Source organism: Pezoporus occidentalis, unplaced genomic scaffold (genome assembly GCF_034315485.1).
Source record: "Pezoporus occidentalis ecotype Australia unplaced genomic scaffold, CSIRO_AGI_Poc_V1 ctg152, whole genome shotgun sequence".
Taxonomy (NCBI): Eukaryota; Metazoa; Chordata; class Aves; order Psittaciformes; family Psittacidae; genus Pezoporus; species Pezoporus occidentalis.
The window spans coordinates 1,119,615-1,138,062 of record NW_026913339.1 but is presented as its reverse complement, the minus strand read 5'-3'; the positions used below and the strand labels follow the sequence as shown (position 1 = coordinate 1,138,062).

General features: G+C 37.5%; 1 long non-coding RNA gene across 1 annotated transcript in view; it reads right to left on the bottom strand.

Moving 5' to 3' along the window:
• The window catches only part of LOC134159862 (uncharacterized), a 67,030-nt gene extending 51,259 nt beyond the window's left edge, over positions 1 to 15,771 (bottom strand). Inside the window, exon 1 of the long non-coding RNA XR_009963332.1 lies at positions 15,316 to 15,771. This is a non-coding gene — a long non-coding RNA (uncharacterized LOC134159862). The remainder of the gene's footprint in view (positions 1 to 15,315) is intronic.
• Between the last annotated feature and the right edge of the window lie 2,677 nt (positions 15,772 to 18,448).

Below are 18,448 nucleotides of genomic sequence, written 5' to 3'. Positions count from 1 at the left end.
TTTACATATATATGCAACATGTAATCAAGCTAAAACAATGAACACATCATTATATTAGCCAACAGTTTGAAAGTGCTAACTCAAAACTCCCCACCTAAACCCCACATGATCATATGATTATGAGCTGGGAAGTTAGCCCCTTCCTATTCCTAACTAAAAGGCATGGGAGTTCCTCTGCATATACTGGAAACCTCATTTGTCTATATATTGGCACTTACCTGAGTAAAAGAGAGCTACTGACAGAAACAGTTCCGCTGGTATTAACTGGCTACAATATTAATCTTTTTGGGCATACATGAACAATAAATGATTCTTATATCCAAACATAGCAGAAATACAAACTGCAGGAAATGATTCCTCTAGCCCTCATGGAATATGCATTAAAAGGTTCAACAAAAGATATTATCTTTACTATTAAATTATTGATGAACTACTTCTATTGTCATTTGTACTTCAGTTAAGAGAAATGAAAGCAAATACTAAATTTCTAAATACAGCATGCCTGAAAAAAGCATGTTCGTAAGCCCCAGGATTCCCCACAGTCCCAAAGGGATTTTCATAACCTCACAGGTATCTTCAAGTCCTAGAATTTGCATTTTACTTCCCAGCTCAGCTTGCAGATGTTTAAAAATACATGCAAGAAGACAATTCGCTTTTGGCTACACATCTAAGAGGTTCAAACATCTGAATTATTCTGTCTGAGGTCAACTACAATATATGTGTCAAATTAGGCTGAAATCCAGATGGGAAGAGCTATGAAATACTAAGATCTTTAGAGCTTGGGAACTTGTGCCTATTTCTGACCAATGCACACCCTCTCGGAACTTATTCCAGGAAAAGCACATATTTTCAGGAACCAAATCTGAAATATAAGCCTATACCTTATGAATCTGCAGACTTCACTCATTTAGATTTTGCTCTTCAAACAGATATAAAATGTGGATTATAATAGCAAAATTTAATTACAGTTTTTGTTGATTTCTGGAAGTCTAGAAGGGAAAGGATGTACATGTCATCATATGCACTCACTTGCAAACCAGATTTGCAATAAAGGTAAAACACCGGCTTCCCTGGGCTTTAACAATCTGTATTGCTGTACTTATTAATATAACCAGAAAATATTTTCCAAGAGTTCAGGATCAAGGCATATATCCTGCTAAAGAGGTATACAGCCAGAGTAATTCCACTGAAATGTTGTTATGCTGTATAGATATAGTAATAATTATGTACATATCTCAAAATACTGCAGTTAGTTATAAAGAGAACTAACGTTCATCCCAAAGCTTATGCATTTTTTTTCCACAGTTCAAAAATTGTGAACTAGTAACTGAGGTAATTCTTACAATTCATACTCTTAAAATAATCTCACATGCATTTCTAAATGATGGAAGATATTTTATACAATATCTATCTCCTGAAACATTTCAACCAATTAAGGTAGTGCTAAACAGAACTCAAGTGGTTCTGCTCTTCGGGGATTCATGCTCAAGTAAATTCCCAACCCTAAACCCAAAAGCAATCTTTGCTTTCTCTTGTCCTGGAATAGATAGCACCAATATTAAAACTACTCATGGGAAAGGACAACGCAAACCAGAATTATCCATAAATGAAAATGCTAATGACATTAGCTTTTTTTCTTTACTAAATACACTAGGATTTGAAACCCAAGTAGAATTTTAATAATCTAAAGTAAAATCAAATAGTTATCTGCTTTCAATACTGAAATTAATCTCTCTCCCAGAAATTCCATCCCATCCACACCAGCTCCCCAGTCTTATGTTACTACTCCTTCCAGAAACAGAGAATAGAAAAATGAAAGAACAGTGGAAAAAGGACTGTGATGTATTTGTAAATGTTTGTTTCAATCCTGAAGAACTCAACAGTATAATTCACTATGTACCAGCCAAATTTTTTTCAGAAATAATCAACATACTGACATAAACCTGGAATATAAGCCTCAAGTACACGCCAACATACTGATTCCAAAAAAACGCCTGAGCCTGCCGTTTATCAATACGGTACAGATAAAAAGAATTTGTGTAAGAAGTAATTTCTGGTATTTTTTTCTTCCCTAATTACCTGAAATCAAAATCTAAATAAGACTGTATTCAACCAAATTCCTCTATCTGTACCAGTATGAAATCAAAAAGAAAAAAAAGAATGCAACAGAAAACCCCCCAAACATCATCGTTATCAAGGAGAGAGAGGAAGAATCTATTCAGTCTATCTTGTCTGATACGCAGTTATGTGTGTGACGCAAAAATCTGTCTTGTCTGCCACATACTGAAGCTGCTTATGATATCATTTTGACATCAGAAAAGTAGTAGAGAACACTGCAGCATGAAGTTTCCAGAAATACAAAACTGAAGCATCACTTGGATCCATTCTGTAAGTTGAGTGTGCAACAATAAATACATAATTCCTACCCAAGACTTGCACAGCTGCTCGAAGACTAGAGGACTCCAGTAAAAGATCCAACCTCCCTGATCACTGTGAGTTCCTAATGAACATCTGTGAATTATCTCCTTACCTAAAACAGACAGGAGCCTGAATAATATAATATAAGAAGCAACATTCAGTGCAACTTTTAAAAACTATAGAAATATGCACTGAAATGTGTATCTCCTATTTCTGGAGAAAACAATCCAAGGTCCCCAACTTGCAGGAATAGTCCTGCCATTATCCTGAATGCTGTCTTTGACCATGGCTCAGAGGCAGTTAAAGAAGAGTCTAAAACTAGGGCACACTCCTCCCACTTTCTGTTAAATCACGGATTTAAAGTTAATTTGAATGAGCAGACTCCATCTTGGACAGTTATGTTTAATAGCTGCCATGGAAACCTTCACCTTCTTCCATGAACCTCTCTAATTCCATTTTTAACTCATTTATAACTTTGTTCACCTTAATTTCTTATGGCACTGAGTTCCACAACCCAGCTTCACACTACTGGAGTTGTAAAACTTGCTTTTCCTGTGCAGCCAGAAGAGACATTCATTAGCCATTCTCTGGTCACCTTCTCCTCACACATCCTGGTGGAAAGAGCCACCTCTGAACTGGTTGTACTATAAGAGAGAGACTTCTCTTTTTTTCTTCCCTTAATTCTTACTTCAACCTGTTCAGCCTGTTGTGAACACAGCAGTAAATTTCCTCTTCAAAGAAATTCCCTCTCTTCCGCTGGCACACTCCTGCCAGGAGACTCATGACTGCTCCATCAGTCAACTCTGTCATTTTGGTCAGTACCTCTCTTCCTGAGCTGGCAGCTATAACTAGTAATGGCTGTATCTAAATTAGCTACAGTATTTGTGATCATTAAAACAACCATGGAAAGCTGTCTAACCTGCTTACTGATTTCTTTATTTTAGCATACGCTTAATCTGCCCAAAACTGCCACTTTAGATACAGGCCCAAGAAAGCTGGAGGCTCAGGGTCTAGATCAGAAGTCATAAAAAACCTCTCAAAGGTGAAATTCATTTACCAGGAGCCCTGCCAGTAAGAATAAAATGAATGAAAAGGAAATTGACAGGGGATGATGAAAAGAAGGCATAATTTCTTTAGAGAGAGCTGATGGTAGCCAAACTTCTTTGACTGAACCAATGGCCGAAGAAACATATTTGTCTGTATTTCACCAGATTCAGTAAATCACTTAGTGAGACATGGAAGATACGATGGTTTTAATGAGATGACATTAAGAAGGGAAAAAAATGATTGAATAGTAGAAAGCAGCTTCAGTTAGTGACATTTCTTAAGGCAAGAAACCATCCTCCCTGTCACTGCAAGTTATGTTTTAAACCTAAAAGATAAAAAAACATTTAAAGACATAATTCCGTATAGTGGAAAAAAAAAAAAAAAAGAAACAGACCTTCTAACAGGTTCCACCTGTAGTGCCAGTGATTCTTTAATAAAAGCTGTACAAACCTGACCTCAGCCTGAAACAAACTCTACAGAGTTGCAGATTGTTATAGGTGGCTACCATATAGTCACAGGGTAGATAGCCCCTTTGAAACAGCAATCATTTGAAGGACGAATGGGATTAACTCAAGTTACTTAAAAGCCCTCTTTTCTCTCTGTTTCTCACCCCCATGGGCACTATCTCTCATGAAGGCAACATTCCTGAAGAACAATGAAATTGTTAGAGCAATAGAGGGAAACCTCATAAGGAGGGATTAAAAAAAAACAATGCTACACAGCAGTAGAACCAAGGCTGTAAATTTTTTCCTAACTCTTTCTTCCAAAAGAAACATTTAGAGAAAATGGTAACATTTGCTCCCACACCCTGAAAGTGCCCTGCAATAGTACTAACATAAGTTAACACTATTCCATTTCTACAGACGTGTTAGGACATATCGCACTAGGAGCTAAGCAAGTTACATGAAAACTGTTATCGTTTTTTTAACTTAGTGTGACTCATGCCAGCTGGACTAGTCTAAATATTATTAAACATCATTAAATATTATATTTAAGCTTAAATTGTGCCAGCGGGGCTAGTTAACAAGAAGAAAAAATAATATTTTAATAAATCATATTCAGAGCCTGTGGTGGTGGGTGCTACCCTGAAAACACCCAGACTTACATACAGTCTCACTTATTTTCCACAAATGGATAGTATGTCTACCAACCCTTCTGGCAGCATTTCCACTGCTGTCACTTGGTAGCAGATTTAAAAGGCAATCCAGGAAAGCTTATGATTTGCTGTAAAAATTAATAAGTGCTTAAGTGCCTTGATCATGTTCCAAGGGGATCTCCCATACTTACAAGGCTAAATTTCATTGACTGTCCCTGGAAAATGACCTGCTTCCCATTACTGCCAGCACTATAACCCTACTTTTATCCTGGCATCTCTAATGTACTCAAAAAGGCAAGTCCTTTCAGCACAGTGCTAAGGAAGACAGCTATTGTGAATAAAGTGATTATTTTGCAGCAGTAAAAACCTACTGAAATGTGCTTTTACAAATTATGGTATCTACACCACGGCAACACTCAATGTTTTACGAATATTCTACACATATACCTGTGTATATGCACAGACACAGCAAGCTATAGCAATTGATGTGGTTTGGGTTTTTTTTTTTAAGAGCTAATGATGTTTATAGTCTTAGAAGCATTTCAACAGTGACAAATACAGTTTTTCAAAAATTGCATGTCAAAGCTACCATGCCTCTGGGAGGACAAATCAGCATGCGTTACATCTGCAACTCTGCAAGCACAACTGTTAAGTATATTAGAATCACCAGGAGGAATGCAGAGTACATCAAAGGGAAAAATAAAATTCATGGCAGATAGTAACCACTTTCTTCTTTACTGCAGAAAATACTAAGATGCTGAAAATTGCTCATGCTTAAATGGCTATTAATTACAATAAGCCTTAGATAGTCCTTCCCTATTCCCTTTCCTCTCGATGCTCCCCCAAAAAGTCTGAGAAAAATTGAAATGGCTATGTAACAGAAACTTGCACAACCTGCAATGATTTGCATTCAGAGGTGAATTAAAATTCCTCTATGGTTTTCCTATATGGTTTACGCTATAGTGGAGCTTCAGTTTTAGTAATTTTTTTCTAAAGATAACTGAATTTTCCAAGGGAAATTTTAGAAAAAAATGTTTACTAATTGCACAGAGAAAATGGCTTAAATGCCCCCGTCCTCTGCTCTTCTTCTCCCCCCATTCCCCTGGCCTCTCCTCCTTGGTGCACATGGCCTTTTCCAGCAAAGCAACTTTTCTCTCTCTACTTAACTAGCCACTTTGCCTCTACTTATCTACACAAGCAGATTGTCTTGCTTTAAAATTCTGGAAGTACTCCTTTAGTGAGGGTGAAGTGCAGGAGTTTAAGACTGTCTTCTAAAGGTTAATACAAGCATCCAAGAGTCATATTAAAATAACAACTGCAAAAATCAATTCAGCATGAGACTGAATGCACTAAATTCAGCCTTAACACCAGCTATGGCCTGTGGTACCATTTTCAGTTTTATATATATATGTATGTATATATATACGTACATATATATATAAGAAAATGATACAATTCTCATTTTCTAGCTCCTAAACAATTTTCGGAAAAAAAAAATCGAAGCAATTTAACAGAGGACTGACAAAGAATTCACTTTTTCACTGATACTTAATAAACTTCTTCATAATACCAAACAGTATGTTGCATGCAGTAAAATACACATACATTCTACTAGAGTTAGTATCTAGTGTAAGTTTATGGTTTGGAAAGTGCCTTTGTGCCATCCCTGAAGTCACTGCATTCACAAGGATGAAAACAAGAGTGGAAGTACACCTTTAAAATGTGTTTCACATTTTCTTCTAGTCCAAAATTGCAATTACTACACACTTTATAAGCCTGCAGCCAGTTTTAGTAAACTGCTATTTACAGCTCTTGCATGACAGCCAACAGATGAAAGCAGTGAGTGAGAGCTCTCATTCATTGCTGCTAGCATCACACTGCCTTTCTGATCCCTTTCTTCAGAAACAAAGATTAGGTGCAGGGAAATAAGGTAAAGGGTTATTTTTAAAAGTCCGTATTTTTAAATCACCATCCAGGAGCTGGCTGAGTTGAGCTCTTATTAGTTGCTTCTCATCTCCCACTTTGGTATCCATGGAAACCTCGCAGCAGCATCGCCTGCCTCACTATCCTGAGGTCTTCAGATTCAGTTAATGCCAAACCTGGCCAGACAAGCCAGCAGAAGATAATGGCAGCACTGCTTCAGTGCTAAGGTCCATGTTGCTGGCCTCCCATTGTGTGCAAACCACATATATGAAACATAGAAGTCATCTCTACCATATCGCACAGACTTGGGCAAACGGCTGAACCAAATCCCAGCTGCTTCCCTTTCTTCCACCACTCCCGGACAGAGGCATACATGGACTGGGATGAAGAACACACCTCAGTCTTCATAAACCCACAAGGGCTGGAAAATCAGTGAAGCGGAGGGATGTCAATCTATGTAATCAGCACAATGAAAGTTACCTGGCTGCTAATCAGGGGACTTTTCCAATTCTTACTCCTTTTTCCCTGCTTCTTAGATAAACATAGCGGACAGTATGAATATTCAGAAGTGCGTTGTAATAACAACTTTACTGTAGAAAGACACACTTGGAAAGCCTTTTGTCCATGGTATTTGTCTACTTCAATTAGTTCATTTAGGAAGGAGAATGCTCTTTCTAGTGTCAATCTCTTTTTTTTTTCCTGTGGAAATCCAAAGAAAGGTGGACTGTCGTTACATGTCTGAGAACTACTGCAATAATACCTGAATATTATTTTCCCCTTTGTACCTATTAGGCCCTGCAGACAGTTTCTGTTCAAGAGATGTTCCAACTGTGTGTCAGATATCTTGGCAATCCAGAAGCAACAGAAATTATTTTTCCAATGTATTGAAGCCTCAACCTCTACATGAAACATGAACTTACTGAAAAATCAAACCATGCATTACACAACAGATTTGGAGTTTTGGTGGGTGTTGGTAGGTCTACAGATTACACTATAAACATGAATAACACATGAATATGTGAATATACAAGTCACGTGAATATGTGACTATACTCTTATTGTTTTTAATGAAATGCTAAAGCAAACCAACAATCCAAACATGTACCACGGTGCAAGAATACATTTGCATAATTGGCTTTTATTACATCTAGAGTTATGAAGGATTTCTAAATATAAAGGATGTATATGGACAATTATTAGTTTTTAAGTGAATTTCATGGACATAGAAGGCGATGAACTGAAAGGAAAAATGTCAGGTTTTTGCGACAACAGTTTTGAAGCAACATGCTGAACACAGCAGTGATCGCAAGTTACTTCTCAGGGAGACTATTATTTTCTACAATATCAGTACACATTTATTTATGTTGGCAAAATTTTGTGTCCAAACCACTTAATAGTTCCTTTTCCCAGAAAGCAATTTTCTAAAATTGTGTCCTTTAACCTACTAATAAATAATTTCTTTTTCAATAAAAGTTTTCAAAGGTATAATTTATTGGGCAATAATAGTCAGTATTATGGATTTTTTTTTTTTTTTTTTTAATGTCTGTGTGCATTTCACTGGATGTTAAGTGTGCATTTGGATTCTCATCATAGAAAGAAGAACAGAGTCTGCTCAAATCAACATTCCTATTATAGGATGGTAGGGTCAATGCAACAACCCTACTAAGACACGCTGAGCTGATCGTTTCACTTGACAGAGAAACTTACAATTTCTCCAATCACACTCACTCTCTTTCAATTTGCCATATTTCATCAGTGATGGAAAACAAGGATAGTGCTACAGCGCTAAACAGCAAAATGAAGACCGGTTCAGTTTCCAACAATGAGTCAATTTTTCTAATCTAGTTTCCAGCTGATGGGCAACTAAAAGTTTTGGAGGCCTCAGTTCTCCATCCCCAGATGCAAAGGCCTTGTCATAATAACAGGAATTACTATTTTTAAGAATATATGCAATGAAAATAAGATTGCTACACAAGTTATTTGTAAAGATCATACTGCTGCCTATATAGTATAGTTGATGTAGAAAAAAATCACAATTTAATGCCAAAATATGAGAATAACACTACAAAAATGGATTTCTTCAGATTCAAGTCAATGACATCAGCAATGAATACGCTGCCACCATTTTCTGATGCCGCAGGGCCAGAGGAAGATGACAGCTGCTATAGAAGATAAACATAATGCTGTAGAAGTGCTCGAGGAATTACTAGCAAGAAATGAAAGAGCAAACTTCTCCTACCTCTTTAAACGAGAGGGCTAGAAGCCATGTAATCAATAACAGCAGACTGAATAAAAGCAAAAGAAGCTAAAGGAAATACCTTGATGGGCTAGAGAAAAACCTGCAGAGGTAAGAGACACCTCTGGAAAATGTAACTTCTCAGGTTTAGTAGTGCACTTGCGGTTTAATCAGAGGATGGCACACTGAGAGCATTGAGAATTGCATCTGCAATTCAAGAGGATCTCCATTCTCATTCAGGTTTAAGGGAGTAAAACCTTTGTCAAATTGAGTGACCTACAGATGGATTCAAATGTGTTTTTTTGAAAGAAATGACACTGACGGTCTGGAGCAAGAAACACCGTACCAGATCCCTTTTAAGAATCAAGTGCAGCGAAGAAAAGCATCCTAATCACAGTGCTATTTGAGACTCAAAATCACTGAGGTGCATGTCTTTTCTCCAGAAAGCAAAAAAATCGAGAGGGATGGTGGTATGGTGTGCCAGAGCTGCTTTTCCACAAACACTGGTTTAGCTCCTGCTGGAGCCCCAGGACTGCCCCTGCTGAAAGGGCTGACCTGCCCTCGCCAGCCTCACACTGCATTACAGCCACTGCCTGGTGCTGACACCAGGGCATGATCAGCCATGCAGACAGTTGGATCAGGTGATTGATCTGTCTGAAAACTAACCCTACCAGGAGAAGAAAAGAAAGATTAGTTTTCAGTTGATCAGTAAAGCTTTAGAAGTCATTTCTACAACAAAGAGGGGGCAGGACAGGCGCTTTCAGTGGCATTGCTGGCCCCAGGTCACCTGAACTCTTCAAAGGCTCTTACTCGCTCCTTCATGCACTCAACCGTTATGCTGCTAAGCAGGTGACCATGCATCAAGTGATCCACCATAATCATCTGTGTACACACCCTTTGGAGAGGTATTTAGTTTAGTGTAAGGCAGCTTACCCCGCAATTCAAGCAGAGTCAAGCAGATCATTACCGAGCAGCTGCCCCAAAAGATCTCCAGCTGAAGGGATGGTAACTACTTCTTCCTTGCATTTTGCAAAGAGAACAATACATCACCCCCTGTTTGGGGAATGAAAATATTTTATATAATTGGTCAATAGTATCATCAGGATGATTGAAGATGATGAAATTGATAGAGAGAGACAAAGCAGACTGCTCTCGCTGAGCTGGGCTCTGGCAGAATCTATTGATTTACAGCAAATAAAACAATACAGGGGAAAAAAATTCAGGTAATCTTGAGGGTGTATTCTGGTTGCCACTTCAACAAAATGGATGCTATGCAAAGCCGTATTTCTCACAAACTGTAAACTGACCATGCACAAATTATACACACATAAACACAGAGAAATTAATCTTAAAGATTATGATAGAGGGTGCAAAATTATCAAATAAACAGCAGGAGAAGCATCAAAATTGCATGATGAATTCAGAATTGGACCTCATGATGCTACATTTAATCATACAACTACCTTTTTTGTCTTTTTGATAGGGCCCCTATCTCATTAAGTGTACAGGAAGACTGCTACTGAGTAACAGGTTATTTAATCCAAATTACTCTTTTCTCAAGCATCTTTAGACTGCAGAGTGATATATACAGACAGTATCAAAGATGGAAAGGCATCCAATTGAGAGGAGTGATGGCACACTGATGATACCTGGATCAATCATCAGATGTTAAAAGTGTTTGTGCTATTACTGTTCAGCATCAAACTTAAAGTCTTCCTCTGCAGGTAAAATAAAAACCACCTGAGTCAGACCCTCCTTCCACCCTCCATGAGACTTTAGTCAAAATGATATCTCAAGAGAGAGAACAAGAAAAGTCCCACAGATAGACTCTGAGGTATGGCAAATTATACCAGGAAATTGAGCGTAAGAACACATTAGTAGCCTTAGATCACTTAGGTAAATATAAATGCATGTCTGATGACAAACAGTGACACTGGTAGAGACAAATACATGGTGTTCACTTGTGAGAGACGGAGAGATTGCCCCAGCATGTGCTCAGGTGGGTGACTCAGCTGTCCCAGGCGAAAGGAACAAGAGCCACAGGCTTTTTCCCCAGTGAACCACTCATACCTTGCTTGCCACTTCCAGCCAGAGGGAAGAGTAAGCTGGGTAAGCCAGATCTCATCTGGGAACTATCTCATCTCTGGTGTCCCCAGCATGTGATCTGTGCCAAAGCTGCGAGAGAACTCAAAGGCAAATAACAAATTCTTTAGTTTATAATTCCTCCATGCTGTTTTACTGGTGTATGACCTACTGTAACCTGGTACAGTGTAACAAAGACCTTAGTCAAAACTAAATGTACCTTCCAAAAATACATACACAGTTTTGGCTTCATCCAAAATTCAAAAAGTTAAGGGAATTGGTTTTACATGTCACAGGTGGACACATATAAGAGAACATGCAAACATCTCATGAAAAACACAAGGGGGGGGGGGGAAATCCTCTAAGATTTATGATTATGCACCGATTGGTACATTATAATATGATCTATTCTTCTACTTCTCTTCCAAAAGATACTATTGGTTGATAATGTTAGAGAATTCCACAGTGAATATATATTAAAAAATCTGTACATGTTATTGTCAAGATTACATGCAAAATTGTGCAGGTTCCTCCACTGTTATACCCTTATTTCAAAACCTGGACTATAAATTAGCCAATAAGGCAGCGGCTTACAATAAAGAATAATGATTAACTTTATTTACAGATGACCACTGATTAAAATAAGCTTATAAATACTTCCTATTTTGCTGCAACAATGTGCAATTTGATGGATCTCACTAATATTAAGTTTCATAAAGTCTGCTACAAAACTTAAAATTGCAATATCAGTGAAGGAAACCTGATTAATAAGCTGAAGGGACTCCCAAAAAATGCAGTGATGTTTCTTTCTCACTTTGGTACTCCACCTAGGTGCTGGTGACATTTTTGCCAGTTAATCAACACTGTTGCACTACTGAACTACAGAGATACTCTATTTGCATTCTCTTAAGTACACTTTCTGAGCTCTGAAGTGGGAATGTCAGTTATCACACTTGCCTTATAGAAGACTAAAATATAACAAGAACAAGGGCATACTTTGTGTCCTGTTCCTATAAACCCTTACACCTGAAGCAGTTTCTGTCTGTGCATGCAGAAACCAGTTAACTTAAATGCAGGTGTGAAAAAGACCAAAGATATACACCCTTCAATAAAACTTTAATCATTGTGCTACCCAATTAAAATTTTCATCAGATTAAAGAATTAGCTATTATTCTCCTTACATTTGTAGAAACAAATAGTTAACACTGAAATACCATCACACTCACAACAAATTACTACTCATTAGTATTTTTACAAGTTTTTCTAAGATATTTCTCTTTCATAAACTTTTTTTTTTTTAAAAAAAGGTATTTTTCTTTGGTAGTGCTTAAATTAAAAAAAAAAAAAAAAAAGAAAAGAAAGAGAAAATCAAAAGATCTGCTTCCAAGTGTGCAGAACTGGTTTAACAGTTTCTTATTGTATAAAGCAGCCAGTAGATGAGCATGGACTATTACAAAGCACCTGCACAAGAAGAACATTCAGGTTAGTTCTGTAACTAGCATTTCAAACCAGTTTTAGCAAAAGCTACTAATAAAAAGCCCTGAAGCAGTCGCACTATTGTGAAGTAACCCCAAAGAACTGCCTCTGCAAATTTTGCTATCAATCCGATGCTGAAAAGCAGCTCAGTGGTTCCAGAAACCTTTGTAAATTCCATCTCCTTGAGAATTTATTCCAGTAGCAATTACCATCTACAGAGTATACTGGGAAAATCTGTTACCACTATTGAACCAAATTTTAAAGATTCACCTGAGGTAGACTAAAAATTGTCTCAATGGGCTCAATTAAAATATCTCACCATAGCCTATTAATAAAAATAAGCTAAGAAAAAAACAGGCTTCAGGAAATACTGCTTTTATTTCTAGGACACTAGCTTAAGCATGCATACAATGAAGAATTATTTTTGCTCCGCATGTGCTTAGCTATACTGAACTCTATTACAGCAACCTATTCCTTACCTTTTTTAAAAGCAAGAATTTGGGGTTTTGAACAATACGTTTGTTATACTATCAAGTCCTAAGATCAACAATTGATGACTTTTGCCTCTATGGACTGGTAAATCTATGTTAGCCAGTTTAGTAGAAGCCATATTAACATCCAGCTCCATATAGTTTTATTTATTATTAGTCTATTTAAAAACAAAACAAAACTAAAATAAAACAAAAGCAGCAAAGAAACCAGGAAAAGATTTTGCTTGTGCTATTGTGTATTCAGTATTACATGTGCTTGGTGTAGGTACAGCCTGAGTGACTCCCAGCAATTTCAATGCAACAAAATTATTACTGCTCATATTATAAAAACCATTCTGTATTCCCAATTACCTCTTAGAACAGCTCCTTCTGAATGAAATTCTAATATACATGAGAGACTAAGCACCATTAAGAACCACACAAGTAGTACATGCCTGGTAATAAAAAATATGTGATATGACTTGAATACAAGGAACTTGCCTGAGAAACCGGGAATTTCCTACAGCCAAGCCACAGTTTATTTGGCTGCAAATACTTTTACAGTTAGTAATAATGAAGGCAAACTGCGTAAGAAATCCTGACTTTTTACTATCTCTACAGAATAAATAAATTCATAATTGATCAATTATATATTCAAGCAAGGAAACACAATGCTGGCCTTTCATTGTCAATTGACATACAGTCTCATCACCAGAGAGCACAAATGAAATGCTAATGGCAGTGAAGATGAATGCCAATTTCCTTCACTTTGCTCCAAGTTTCAGTGGCTCTCTACAATAAAAGATAGCTGTTTGTGGAGACTGGCTTGTTCCATACCATTAACTCAGAACAAAACATATTTTTAGTGGGACAGCAGTGTTTACTTGTAAGAACTGATGAATTGTACACCACCATTTATCACTTGTAGACAAAGACATTCGGGCACAATTTTGGACATAAATCAAGGTACATGCTCCTAAATAAAAAAGGGATTGCTTAAGTCTCTAAAACTTCATAGATTGAGGTCAGATTGGCCATAGCAACCAAGAATGGTACTTAGGCCTCCAGTAAGACTTAGCAACCAATAAATGAGCTCAGATCTCTTTTCATCTCCACTGGTGTGAAAGCCAAAATTAAAAAGATTAGATCACGCTGCACCCATCACAATAGACTTCACAGTGAAAAAGTCATTTCTAGCCTTTGATTCACATCCAATAAATAACATTCATCCCTTCCATAATGAACAACTTTCAAAGTAAATTGAATCTCCATAGTGCTGCTTTTCCTTGCTGCACCATATTTACATAACAATATATCACAGGAAGCTCAGAGTCCGTCTTGCAAATGGTAGGCGCGTCCTTAGTGCTGATTACATTACATTCAGCTTTAAAACGCTTACCATTTAAACATAATGCACTGTAGATTAGAATAAATAATAAACAATGTTTTAAATCTTGTGGTATGAAACTTTGTCATCATTTCAATATGGAAATCTCATAGTAAACATCTCCCTCCCCCTTTCTTCCTAGTCCTTCCATTTGAGATATTCAGCAAATTCTACTTTCCAGGAGCACTGATGATACTATCTGTCTCGCGCTTCCAGGAAAAAGGATAGCACGTTATTTCATTTTTACTGCCTCTTTTCACACTGCTGCTATTCTCTTTTTATATATATTTTCAAGTGCTCCACCAATTCTTCTTAATGTTCCAAACACATCGGTAACCTATTACTCCAATCTTACACAAAGCATTAAGTATTGTTGTTTTTCCTTTCCCTAGAGTAGTATTTATTTGTAAGCAGGTGAAGCTGATCACAGCTTCAGCAATCTAACACAGGTCTAACATAAGAAATAAAAAAACGCATCCAGCAAATGTTTGTGTTGTATTGTCACTGTATGTCCTGTATTTCTCTCACTCAATTTGTCATTATTATAAATGGATCATTGTTCCTTTCTTACTGCAGGTTGCATAAACTGACATTTAAAAGAAAGTGTTTGAAAGCAATATATTTAAGCAAAATTTCTAAACCTAATTAAAAATACGCAGAAGTAATTTCAGCCCTCTGCAGAAACAACTCATGTAGATTATACTATTTGAACTCAGCAGGGAACCTCATTAATTTTTAAAACTCTCTGACCCCAATGCAGTTAAGGGTGTAAAAATAATTACGAATTAGGGTTGAGGGAGCACTGTTTTAATATTGCATGTATGCTATCAGCTACACAACATTTTACCAGATATGGATATTTACTATACCTAAGCATAATTTTAACATAGGCAAAATGAAGCTTCATGGTTAATTTTAAAAATGCAAATGTTAGAAACATTGTATTTTTAAGAAGGTAACTATAGTAGCTAGTACTTCCATGGAAAAACCCTGCCTGCTTTCTGCAAACATTCTCGTAACACAAAGCACAGCAATTACAGGTTGTAAAAGCTAGTAACAGCCTGGATACAGCAGTAAACTCAAATATTTCTATAACAAGGCACGTTTGCAACCTAACAATTTCCAACTTATTTAGAAGGCTATAAAATACTTGGCTGAGGGTATAAATATTCTCTCTTACCTAAAACTTGTCAGAAGAAAGATCCTTCTCCATTGTTGTCACCTCCAGTGCCCCCTCTTGCCACCATGGAGATTGGTTCTGCTATGTTTATTGCTCTGTGCCTCAGTTACAGCCGTGACACTAATCTGCCTGCACAGACCAGCAAAGGGGTGTGTGTGAATGTGTGTGCGTGCATGTGTGAGAAGAGAGCCTGCTGACTTCAGGACTGGGAACCTAAACCTCAGGCCAAGTCAAGGCTGAATGAAAATGATCAAAGCTCTGTCCCTCATCAACGAAGTAGACAAGAGTCCTCCCCCCTCCCAATGAGAAGTAGGGCTGTCATTAGGGATTCCCACTGAAAAGCCTCTAAGAGAGGCAGACCTTCTCCATATTGCTAGTGCCTGCCCAACAGTCCGTGCAGAATACAGGTAGCTATTGTTCCTGAGACAGATATGTAGTCAGCCACTCAGACTCTGACAGATCTCAACAAACCAGTGAGCCTGCCTTCAGTTTAACTCTTTATCTGCTAGCACTTTACTTTTAACACAGATCTTCTTTCGCCCTGGAGAGGGAGGGCAGGGGAAAAAAAAAATAATAAAAAAATCAGTAAATTGTTCTGGTTGTGCTAAGAAAAATGTTTTAGGTTTCACGTACATAGGCAGTAATCCTATGCAAATTTAGGAGTATTGATTTTAATTTTGAAATCTCATCTAGTCTGCTGTTGGACAACACAGCAACAAGACTTCAGCAGTAAAACAGGATTCCAATTCTCTAAGGTAAATAATTCTTGCTCTGCCTTCCTTTGAATTCTCGTAATACATGGAGAAATAAAACAGTTTGAATATATAACATGCATCTTTGCTCAAATATTCTAGGTATTAAGAAACAGAGCAATTTAGTGCAAATGCTTCAGCAGTTTTTCCATCAGTTCTCAGCAGTGACTGGAAATGGAGTTAGTGTCTCCAACAGAAAATTGTGCTAGAGCAAGTAGATAGCCAATTATCTGCCATAAGAAGCAGCAGATACTCATTTCAGTCTTGCAGCAGTTTTATATTTCAATGAGGAGATTTTACTTGCACAAAAAGGTGGGTGTTTTTATTTTATATGACATGGAGCTTAAGAATTTATTCAGAAAGACACAGTCAATGAAGCTGTTTGACAAAATATCCTCACATTTACACTCTGTGTTGGACTTTCAGGAAGCAATGCGTTATTATATGAAAAGCTAATGATTCTGCATTCTGTATAAGTATTGTATAAGCTCAGCCTATATGTAAGACTTCAGCTTTAAAACACTTTTCTCCTTCTATTTAAGCCAATCTTAACTTCATCTCAAGCAGGTTGCAGAAAGATGCGTATGTGTATGGGTGTACTTGCCTTAGGGTGGGTGGGTTGGATTGTTCTAAGGGAATTTTAAGCTGTAAAAGTTGAAGATTACCAGAAAATATTTCACATGGCAGTAAAATTAGATTTATAAAATGTAGGGTTTTTAAAAACAGTTCAGACTGCTAAATCAAAGACATAACATCAAAACCAGTATTTTAACCTGGCAGAACCTATCAATTCAGAGAAGCCTCCCTACCCATTCCATAAATAATCACTTTATCAGCAACTTCAAAACGACATGTTAAAAACTCCGCATGTCAGTTATTTTGAAACTTGCCAATGGTCACTTTATAGTGTTTCAAAGCAACCTTTTCTGCATGTTTGACAATTTAATTACACTCATACAAAAAATGCCAAGCATCCAGTGCCTTTCAAAATTCTTCCAGTCCAACAAGAAAACAAGCAGACAAGCAGGAAAGGAAATAAGGGTTATTCAGTGTAACTCACCCTGTGTGGCAGAATACCTCTAGACTACCCAATGCGTTTTAAAGAACCAGGACACTGCATTCAGCACTGGTCCTGTCTAATTCCAGAGTATCTCATTCATGTCAAATGGAATACCAGCTCTTAAAGACAGAGATATCCATAGGACTGTACTTTTTAGCTTATGTAAATGCCTGGCATCATGTAGGGAAAAAACCCAAACAACTTTCAATCATAAATATATTTACAATTAATAGTTTTCATATATTAAAAAAATAATTTATTACAAAATCTAAAGCATTCTGCACCTGTTCCCTTCTGTTTTGAGCAAACTGTTGTCACTAAACTGAGTTAAAAATTGCTGGGGAAATATATACCAGGCAGATCCCCTGAGTTAGTGTAGAGTGAAAAAGAGCTGTACGAGCCCCTTGCAAATGACAATGTGGCCATGAAGCTGTATCACCAAAAGGCTGTGGAGTACACGTTTTCCTGCCTGGTAATGTATACCCTACCCAGCACACAAATACCACTGCAAAATGGAGACCAGGGATACTGTGCTGTGAAAAGAATGGTCTGAGGTCCCACCAAGGACCACGTGACAGGTTCCTGAGCACAGTCATATTCTATTTCAAAAATGACTGGTTAGGCCTTCCTCAGTGTAATACCCTGGGATATTTCACCCTGAACTGAGCCTCCCGTACATCTTCCAACACCTGCTACATCTTCATCAGCTGCCGATTTGGTAGCTACACGAACACACACGTCATTCAAAAACAACGCAGCATTAAAAAACATCAGTTTATGCAAGAATGAAAAGGAAGGAAAACTTTCTGCGGCGAGCTCATGTCAGAGCATGGCAGCTCGTGGGAAGTCAGAGAAGTCAACGCTTGCTAAGAAGGCATGACTTCTGCCTCAAACACCCTCCCTGCTTTTACAGAAAGAAACCCAGGCTGTGTCTGTGAGGGAAACAACTCTCTTCAAGTTTTGAGACAAGAGGGAAGTATTCTGCCCAAAGACTTTCTGCGCTCTCTGGAGGTCACCTTTGAGCAGGAAGATGGCCATTCTTCCCTGACAAGTCTACCCCAAGTCACTGGTAATAAGATGCCTTGTTATAAAGTACAAATGATGGGATTTATGTAAAGGGTGATGTTTGTCTATTGGTTCTAATGGTTGGTTTGGGGGGGTTTCACAACAAAAACACAGAAGCACAGAGAGAGAAGGAAAACAGAGCTGCTTAAGGGGGAAGAAAAGCAAGGATTTTTTACTTTCTTTTTTTTTAATATATGAAAATTGTACAGCTCATCTAATAAAAGCAGGCATTATGGGCAAAGCATTGGATAAGTAG